Source organism: Pinus tabuliformis, chromosome 1_2 (assembly GCF_031772625.1).
Source record: "Pinus tabuliformis cultivar Carrire ecotype Pingquan chromosome 1_2, CPIR1, whole genome shotgun sequence".
In the NCBI taxonomy this organism is placed as follows: domain Eukaryota; kingdom Viridiplantae; phylum Streptophyta; class Pinopsida; order Pinales; family Pinaceae; genus Pinus; species Pinus tabuliformis.
This window is the reverse complement of record NC_142298.1, coordinates 1,347,990,732-1,348,001,493: the sequence shown is the minus strand read 5'-3', so window position 1 is coordinate 1,348,001,493 and position 10,762 is coordinate 1,347,990,732. Positions and strand designations below refer to the sequence as shown.

The 10,762-nt window shown below is 34.7% G+C and overlaps 1 pseudogene across 1 annotated transcript; it reads left to right on the top strand.

Moving 5' to 3' along the window:
- Positions 1-1,623: 1,623 nt before the first annotated feature.
- LOC149211221 (heavy metal-associated isoprenylated plant protein 39 pseudogene) lies at positions 1,624-1,996 on the top strand (annotated as a pseudogene). Its single transcript, XR_016253123.1, has 2 exons — positions 1,624-1,717; positions 1,814-1,996. The product of XR_016253123.1 is annotated as a heavy metal-associated isoprenylated plant protein 39 pseudogene (transcript).
- Positions 1,997-10,762: the final 8,766 nt, after the last annotated feature.

Below are 10,762 nucleotides of genomic sequence, written 5' to 3'. Positions count from 1 at the left end.
ATTCTAATTATTGCCCATTTGTTTCCTGTTTGGCTTCCTTTACTTTTTGAACTTCTTTCCTTAACTCAATTTAGTTTGTTGAAATGAGGCCTTCATTTGTAAAGATTCTTTCTTGACATTAATCAACCTATTTTTATGTTCGATTACTTTGCCCAACATCTTTGCTTGTTTAAGTTTGTGACTCACTCTTTAATTCTTCTTTTATTTTTGTTTCAATTATATCTTCTATTATTTAATTATATTTTAATACATAAATAGATTTAACATTCTTAAAACTTTTATTACACTAAAATTTATTATCTCAATAATTAGTATTTACACTTTTAATAATTTTTTAATTTTTTTAAATAAAACTGATAAAAAAAATGCACCTCTAACCATTTTAAAAATTAAAATGCTTAAATTGTTAAATCTAAGACTTTTATGATCCTAACTACCAGAATAATCCGAAAAACTTTCTCATGCTTAAATTGTGTTTATTAAAATATGATTACATTAACTATTTCTTACTTAAATGATTTTAATTAATAAATTTAATAAATTATTTTTGCATTAAATTTGATTAATATATAATCTTATTTGAATTTAATTAATAAAATAGTAAAATCTTACAGTGTGAGCGGAAATTTGTCCCATTGACTCCTGAACGCAATTTTTTTTTTTCAAAGTCTTCTTAAATAAAAGCCCTGCTACACGGCTAACAATATGCACCATGATGCGTTGAGAAGTTAAGGAAAGTTATTTGGTTGGTTAATAACTTTCAGTGTGAACGGAATTTGTCCCATTGACTCCTGAACGCAATTTTTTTTTTCAGTCTTCTTAAATAAAAGCCCTGCTACACGGCTAACAATATGCACCATGATGCGTTGTCGCCACATGTCATATGATATACGTCGTATTCGCCATATACCTTTAACTGAAATCAATTCCTGCCATTGCTGACAATGACTTCCACAGTGACCGGTCTATGTCGCGTTGACTCTCAGCACGTTCTGGACGCAATCATCTCATTGGCTTCACTTCAAAATTTATGTTTTTCACTTCAAAATTTATCGCCATAAACATAAGTTGTCGATTTACCGTACATATTACAGGTCGATGTTTTCATAAAAATAATAATTGTAAAATAAAGGGCACCGTGGATTTTCTGGAACGTGTTCACAGCCTGGCAATTCTCCTCTGAAGTCAATGCCTAGCTGAATGAAGCTTTTACGATGCATGGCTCTAACACCAATATAAATAGTTATTCAATACGCAATCACTGTGTCTCCGATCCATTCTGTATATTTGCTTCTAAGTCATAGATCACAGAGAGAGTTTTGGAAGCGCTCTGTTGCCTGTCAAATATGAATGTATGCCACTAACTTTTCCTCTCCACGTTTTTCAGAGCCTCTGTGTTATATGTGTTGCTGTAGATTTGTTTTAATTTCCTAGGGTTAAGTAATTTATAGGTTTCTTTATGTAATTTGGACTTTTTTATGATGTTGAAAGAATTTTCAAGCTTTTTAGGGTTAAGTACTGTATTGATTTCTGTTTTTTGGATGTATTTTGAAATGAATTTTTCGTGTAAACTATTGTCCATGTGAATATTTTAAGTCGCATGAAACTCAATCACTGCTGATAATGATCCATTTGCAGAAGATAGTGCTGAAATTGCTGGCGATTGAGAGCGAGAAAAGCAAGAGAAGAGCCATGCAGACAATTGCAGGAATTGAAGGTAAAAGTCATTCAGCAAAGCTATGGCCAAAAATATTCTGTTACCATTCACTAGGTTTCGAATATTGATAAATGATGGAAGGATATTTTATTACAGGGGTGGAGTATATTGCCGTGGATAGGAATGAGAAGAAGATAACTGTGATCGGTCAAGTAGATCCCGTGTGTGTGGTATCACAACTCAGGAAATTCTTCTGCACGGACCTCATAAGCCTGGAACCTGCCAAAGAAGAGAAAACTGTGTGGTCTTAAAAGTGGTATATAAATGTGTTTTAGTAAGGTCAATGTGAAAATTTAGTTTGATTGTATTGTAGAATTTGATGTATGGGAAAGAAAAGAAATATAACTTTCTTTCTAAATAAAATTTTAAAGTACTCTCAAAATCTACCATCCAAATAAAAATAATTAAATAAAAATTAGAAAGTTAGTTCCAGCTTCGAAGTGACAAGAATTCATGTGAAGTTTCCTTATGGCCATGGCCATAGAGAACGGGGCATTAGAAATGACATTCTCGAAAGTTTCTTATAATTGTTTGTTCGTGAAATTTGTTCGTGAAATGCATCATAGGAGGTTGGCTTTTCTTTCAATATCCGTTTTATTTGGAGCTGCTTGTCCATCTTATTTCCCCTATCTATGGGCTTTGTTTTTTTCAATAAAGGAATATTTTCAGTTTAAAAACAATAATAAATAAAGAAGGAAGAATACATTTAATTCACATTTGGATAAAATAGTGTAATCCAATTAAATAAGAGGAGATTGCAAGTTGTGGAATAGTTTATTTAATTGGGTGGTTTTAGGTTCCAAGTTTGTCAATGTGAATCTTTCTTATAAGAATATAAAAATGGTAAATATAAATATCATTCAGTCATTCTTATTTTACATATATATATTTTAAATGATAATATTGTGAGCAGCAATATGAGATATTTGATTAATGGTTAAGAAATAAAACTTGCCTATGCTTTAGATTATAGATTATATTAATGTTTCATAATCTTTAAATGGAGTTCCATCCACATTGCAATAAGTTAGTGGAAAAAGCTAAGTCTTCACATGGAGAGTAACTCATAGGTAGAGATATGAAGATAGGTGGCTAAGTTCAAGGGGTATGAAATTTTCAAATACCCATGACAAATGTTGATTAATGGTATCTCTCTTGAGTGCCAAAAAAATCAATGGCGACCCATCTCTCAAAAGACACATTTGGCATAATGAATTTAACACTAAATCCATAATTTGACATTGAAATTTGATCAATTCAAAAAATAAGATCTCTTAGAATAAAATGTTTGTTATTAAACATTTACAAACAATAAAAATTGAAATTATACTCTTTGAGTTAAAGGGTTGTTTCGTCCATCTTGAGTTTAAGTGTGAATTACCATTTGTCTTTACTATGTTTATCTTAATGATATAGCAATGAGTATGCTATAAAGGCACTAATTCATGAATGTTGTGTTCAATTCCAAATTACTATTTCTCTTTACTATCTGTGTTTTACATATGTAACTATGAGTACAACCCTAATAATAGCTAGAGAAATGGCTATTGAGTAGTTGTTGTCACATGAAAGGTAACATTTAATCAAAATATTTGTAGACCATTTCAAAATGTGTTATCATTTGATCCAATGCAACAAGCTAGTGTAAATTAATCATTACACATGGCATGGATTAATCCAAAAATATGGCAATTGTCACATGAACCCTATACATATCAAATCTCTAGATCTAGTGTATGGAACATAACATCATACCATAAAAGGAATTTATGGAAAATCACAATAAATAACTTAGTTGGAAGAAAGAAACACTTACTACCAAATAGTAAAAATATCGTTTTGAAGTTATTTTGAATTCATTGCATCATTTTTTAACTAAGAATCTACAATGGACCAGTGTGGTCCATCATCGAGATAAATCTAGTATCAATATTCTAGTTGTCATTTATATGAAACGGTAAATATTGATCAAATCCACTATAGGAAATGAGTGTAGGACATGTGTAAGATGAGGTTGTTGGAGTAATATTTTCCATGCATTTGAATTTAAAGGCTTCAAATTCCTTTTTCCCTCACTATGGAGTGGATAAGGCCATCAAGGCATTTAGACTTAACATTGAATGAATGGAAGAAACCTTTCAATTAATAGTGGTGACAAGTATAGATTTTTCATGCTAATAATGTTAGTGTGGTTTTTCAATTTCTTTAAGCTAAAGCTAGTTATCTCAACAAAATTTTCGAATATGGCTACTCTTCTATCACTAGTGGATGAGTTGAGGAAGTCAACATGTCAAAGGTTTGAAAATAATGGAGAGGAGAAAGCTTCTAAGAGTAGTTACAAAATTGTTGTTAACATAGACACTTCTAATGAAGAATATGAGGGTTACATGCCTTGTTTCCATGGCAATGTCTATGGTTGTTGAAGCTAGGATTTCTCATGAGCATAATGTTTCTGAATCCTAATATATTTTAGGGGAATTTGCAAGGAAGGAATATTTATAGGGGAAACATAATTTGATCATTAAATTCAATCAACAATATTCAAGAGAAGTGATGAATAAGTGTTTGGTTTTTATGGGGTGTGGATAGATAATGCAAAACATGTGCTTCAAATAAAGAAAATAAGTAAGGAAGGAGACACAATGGGGAGACATGGGAAACAAATTACTCTCTTCCTTCATGGGAGTGAGAAATATAAATAGTTCAAAGCACCCTAAATAAGTTTAACACCTAACCTTTTATATCCCTAGCCAAAACAATTAATGACACTTTTTAGGGTATCAAATTGTTAGAATTAGAATTATCTCACATGTTTATAGTGGTTTTGGATATAGATCCCTATGGAGGTCATGCGATTTTGGCATGGTTGGCATTCCATAAAAAGAGATTGTGAACCCTATTTATCTAAAACATATTCCATAAATTCTATATGTGTTTAAATGAATATAAATTAAATTCATTAAATAAGAAACGCTACCCTAAATGATAGTGAGATGAGAATTGGTTTCATGTTTATATATCATCATGCAAGTGATCATCCAAACTAAGGTCAATGGAACTCTTTGAATTCCTCTAGAAAAACATCAACATCAACTTCCACAAATAGCAAGCTTTCATTGATGTAGGAAAGGATGATGTTACCTATGTTTGCACCCCTCTATTAGCCACAAAAATGAGACATTTGCATTAAAACTATTAGAAGTTATGTGGAGGAGGAAATATGAATTTGACAATGAAATACTTTTGGATTGAAATTCATTTTTATTAGGTTCTTTAATTTATTAATAATCCAATATAGTGTTAATATAAGACATATATGTTTTGTACTTGTCATCATATATCTTGATTGGACTATTTACCCTTTCCTATGGAAGCCTTGAAGTAAATCATATTTTTTATATGATTATCAATTCACATTTGGCTAACCAATGACCATGAATTCAATTTCCACAAAGTCATATTATATGTGTTTGCAATTTTCCAAATAATGATAGTAAATTACTCTCTCTCTCTCTCTCTAGATAACTAAAAGTCATTCACCCATAGTTATCAAAATCCAGTGCTTGTATTGATATGGGCTCCTTGTTGTTTCTTTGCTATCAACTAGGATTAGGTGGGATGCCTGTTTGCTACTCAAGATGTCTAAGCCTTTGACCTATTGATATCATGTTCCTCTACATATGATTTAAAGTTAGGGGAATGTTCTCCAATATTTCATTCTTGTTAATAAGAACTATTCCTAAAATAAATTTGAAGTTGTTAGTTCTAGTCTTCGTAGCTTGTCACCAGGGATCAACATGAGCTTTTACTATGTCTGGTTTTGTTAGATTTTTTGCACATGATGTTTAGCACAAAACATGTCGCAAGTGTGTCCATCAGAAGAAGCTCGGAAAAATATTTCCAACGGTATATCACACTCCTGTAATTGGCTCTCGGATTAGAAGATATGATCGAAATGGATGAGTGATTCTTGGTTATGCATGTTTTGAGGTTAGTTGCTGCACACAATGACAAGTTTAGTACAAAATCAGTTTCTGAAATAATGATAAGGAATTTTTCAAACGTGAAAGAGGTTTTTGTTCATCACATACCAAATAAAAAAAACCTCCTTCAGTTTATGCACAAGTGCTACTATGTGAGAGATATATAGTGATATTTGGAGCCTACATTAAAACAAAGCAAATTTTTTATATTTTTCACTGTTTTAGTCATTTCAGTGTGGGGCCATTTTACAATAGATGGAAAGTAATTTTTCAAAACCCAAGGAGGTTTTTTTTAACCACGAGTCATATAACAAAAACCTCTTTTAGTTTATTCACAGGTGTCACGAATTGGGATATGTGACTAGATCTTTATAGCTCATTGTCACAGATTTAAATTTTTAATGATTTTCTATTTTAGAGATGATTTTGTGGAACAAATTGCGAGCAACGGGAAATGAATTTCCCAAATTTGAGAGATTTATTTCTCCAACATGACCTTATCTACAAAAACCTCTTTCTGTTTTGTAACAAGGGCTATGGTTTAGGAGATACGAGGTCATCTTCAACACCTATTTTCAGAAATTTGGCCCAAGTTTAATGTAACTGATTCTATTTTGAAGAAAATGGTTGAGCTCAATTCCCTTAGTACAAGGATGAGAAAATGTATATATTGTATGAATTTCATAGTGTAGGGGTTGGAATTTGGCATAATTTTGGAATTTTGAGAAATATTGGAGCTTCATTGTATACATTTCTCAGCAGTTTTGGCTAAGGAATAGACCAGGGTTTGCAGCACTCTATGGGATTCATGTGGCATCTTGCTTTGATATTGTGTTTCCTTTTGTAATTGTAAGTTTATATGTGTTTTATGTATGCCATTATCTCTCTTGCTTCTTCTTAACTAAAACAAACAAGGATAAAGGTAGAATCCATTGAAATTGCAGTGCTCTACCTAGGGTTTGCTTAGTTATTGATGTTTTCAGCTGTTTGAAGAGGATCCCTGAGGTTTTCTTGCCCTCTTCAACTCCTCACCTGTCTAAATCTCTCCATTTCATTCAATTTGAAGTATCAAATCACTTGCCTACCTTGCCCCATTGAGACCTCTACAAAACTAAGCCTCATTCCCAAGACCCAAAATTTGCCTTTCCATTTGAGCCAACAAAACATCTTTAAATTCAATAAAACTCTTTTGCACACATACCTAGCCTAAGATTAGTATTCATATCAGTCATCTCAAGCCCTCATTGATCATATTTTGCTGAGATTGACAAGGAGAGAGCCCTCTCCTAACCTGGTAGGGCTAGCTACCAAGTTAAGCATGGTTTGATGTTACCCTAGATCCTACCTTTCTCAGTCTAAGGTAGATTTAGGCGCTAACATAGTGGCGACTCCGCTGGGGAAGAAAAATTTATTTGTTTGTTAGTGTTCTTTGTTTTATAAACTACAGACGGAGCCTGAAGTTATGCCAGGAAGCCTTCGAACTGCACATTGCTTTGCGAGTGCATAAGTAGATAAACGCTGCTTCAGTCAATCTCCGGTCTAGTTTATGAACTGAACATCTGACTTGCAAATTGCCCCAGTACATTAAACTGGGGAAGAGGTGATAGATCTTCTCCAAGAAAGATCATTCAAGTTGCAGATCTGATCGTTGATGGTGGGCAGTAGTCAGACACATATGAAGGCTGAAACATTCACTTGGCGACTCTAACTCAATCCAGATATTCCAGTGCTCACTGATCCATTCATGCACTAAAATAAAATGGTAGGGTATGTTATCTCAAAATCAAGCCCTAGAAGGCTGCAGACCAGGAAGACTTCAAGTAACTGTTTCAAACCAATATTTTAGCTAAGGGTTAGCCTCCTTAGCCTGAGAGGGCTCTCTCAAAGGATTAAAGGTTTTTTATTATGATCAAGATGGCTAACTCTTTGTGAAACAAATAGGAATGAAGATGGTGCCAATGTTAGTTCCAGTCTTCGCAGCCTGTCCCCAGGGATCAACATGAGCTCTTACTATGTCTGGTTTTGTTAGATGTTTTGCACATGATGTTTAGCACAAAACATGTCGTAAGTATGTCCATTAGAAGAAGATCGGAAAAATATTTCAAATGGTATATCACACTCCTGTAACTGGCTCCCGGATTAGAAGATATGATCGAAATGGATGAGTGATTCTTGGTTATGCATGTTTTGAGGTCAGTTGCTGCACACAATGAAAATTTAGTACAAAATCATTTTTTGAAATAATGGTAAGAGATTTTTCAAAAGTGAAAGAGGTTTTTGTTCAACACATACCAAGTAACAAAAACCTCATTCCGTTTATGCATAGGTGCTACTATGTGAGAGATATATAGTGATATTTGGAGCCTACATTAAAATAAGGCACATTTTTCATATTTTTCACTGTTTTAGTCATTTTAGTGCGGGGCCATTTTCCGATAGATGGAAAGTAATTTTGAAAAACCCAAGGAGGTTTTTGTTTACCACGAGCCATATAACAAAAATGTCTTTCATTTTATTTACAGGTGTCACGAATTGGGATATGTCACTAGATCTTTACAGCTCACTTTCATAGATTTAAATTTTTAATGATTTTCTATTTTAGAGATGATTTTGTGGAACAGATTGCGAGCAACGGGAAATGAATTTCCCAAATTTGAGAGAGTTTGCTCTCCCATATGATATTATCTACAAAAACCTCTTTCATTTTTGTAACAGGTGCTATGGTTTAGGAGATACGAGGTCATCTTCAACACCTATTTTTAGAAATTCGGCCCACGTTTAATGTAACTGATTCTATTTTGAAGAAAATGGTTGAGCTCAATTCCCTTAGTACAAGGATGAGAAAATGTATATATTGTATGAATTTCATAGTGTAGAGGTTGGAATTTGGTAGAAGGTTGGAATTTTGAGAAAGCTTGGAGCTTCATTGTATACATTTCTCAGCTGTTTTGGCTAAGGAATAGACCAGGGTTTGTAGCACTCTATGGGATTCATGTGACATCTTGCTTTGATATTGTGTTTCCTTCTGTAATTGTAAGTTTATATGTGTTTTAAGTATGCCATTATTTGTTGGCATTATGACTAAGGTTTGGCGCTATGGCATAGGTGTTGTCCTTCATGGCAACTCACTCAAGTAGCAAATCTCTGTTCAGGCTCTAGAAATAATAGAAAATGTGATACTCGTAGGTGAGCCTAACAAAAGCTGCGGACCCGCAGGTGCCCTAAACAAGAAGTGTGGTCATACCCGCAGGTCCTCCGAACAAAAGGTGCGGATGTCAAATTCACTCACTTTCATGCAGAGAAGCACGCGCACGTGGGAATTTTTATGATTGGTCCATGGTATCTAGTCCGACGTGTTGATCCTATGGTTTTGGTCCGTGGTATTGCATCTAAAATATTGAACCCTGGTTTTTGGGTCCCTTGTATTGGCTTTCTATGGTTTTGATCCATGGTTTGAGTAAGGGCTTGCCTATAAAAAGGAAAGGAGAGCAATTGGCTAAGCACTTGTGTGTTGAATATCTTAAGAGGAACAAGATCTGAAATAATTGTAATCGGTTGGTGAGTTAGAGTTGAACCTGAGCATGAGAAGACAGATCAATTGAGGGGTCGTGATCTCTTTGGCGCATGATCAGATCTATGGATCTGACAGTCTGTGGCACATTGGAGGACTGACAATTTGGCTCTATTCAGAGGTCCGCAGGAAATCCACAGCGCAGGTGCGATGGTACGCAGCTCAACGACAAGATCAGGTGTGGAGGTATGCAATCCAGTAAAAGGAGTAGGTGCGGAAGTACGCATTCGAGTAGAAGGAGCAGGTGCGGAGGTACGTAGTCCAGTGGAAGGCGCAGGTACGGAGGTGCGTAGTCCAGCAGAAGCCACGGTGTGGAGGTGCGCAGTCCAGCATATGGATCAGGTGTGGAGATTCACAGTTCAATAAACGGCGTAGGTGCGGAGGTACGCAGTTCAACAGATGGATCAGGTGCGAAGGTGCGCAGGCTGGACATAGCAGAAGTGCGGATATTTGCAGGTTTATATTGGTGAAGTTGCAGACTTTTCTTGAAATATTTGTTGGCTGCCTTTTGTCTATTGCTGCTGAATTCTGGGTTTAGATTACTGGTATTTCTTGTCTAGTTACTGCATTCTGAGAGGCTCATTAGTTGATTGTAAAAGGAGATTAATTGATTCACATGTACTTGATGATTATTTGATGTTCATGGATCAAGTCTGAAAATTAATGAAACGTGGTCCTTGGAAGAAAAGAAGTAGGTCAGCACCTATGTACCAGTAGCTCAGCTAGTACAAGAGCTATTGGGGTTGTAGCTCCCTTCTAGGAGAGACTGGAAAACGAGAGAGGGTTGTAGCTCTTTGTAGGTTGTAGCCTGCGTACTGGTAAAGGACTGTACCAGTACAGAATCATTGTAAAAGAAGTTTCTAATTGAAAGAAGATAGAGACACATTGCAGCAGGTGGTTTTCACCCACATTGGGTTTCCACCTTATATCTGGTGTTCTTTGGTGTGACTGTCTGTTTTTCTTGTTCCTATTCATTATTATATGGTACTGACATTCAAATTAATGGTCAACATCTGAAGAATAAATTAAAATATAAATCTAGAGGGAATATTGAAAAGAATTTGATCATATTGATTCACCCCCCTCTTAGTATTATTTCCAACAATTGGTATCAGAGCAGGTCCTTCAGAAGAAGCTTGATCACTTGAAGGAAGATCTATCATCATGAGCAACTACGAGAGAGAAGCATCGATCAGGCCACCGATTTTTGATGGGACAAACTTCGTATATTGGAAGGTAAGAGTCACTGCCTATCTTCAATCTCTTGGTACAGAAGTCTGGGATATCATAGATACAGGGTACACTTTTCCATCAACAACACCTACAGATTCGGCAGGTAAGAAGCAATATGAAACAAATGCAAAGGTTGTTAATAATCTATTAGGATGTCTATCTCAATCAGAATTCGTCAAGGTTATGCAGTATAAATCCGCAAAAGAAATATGGGACAAGATTTTTCTGAGCTATGAAGTAGATGAACAGGTAAAACGA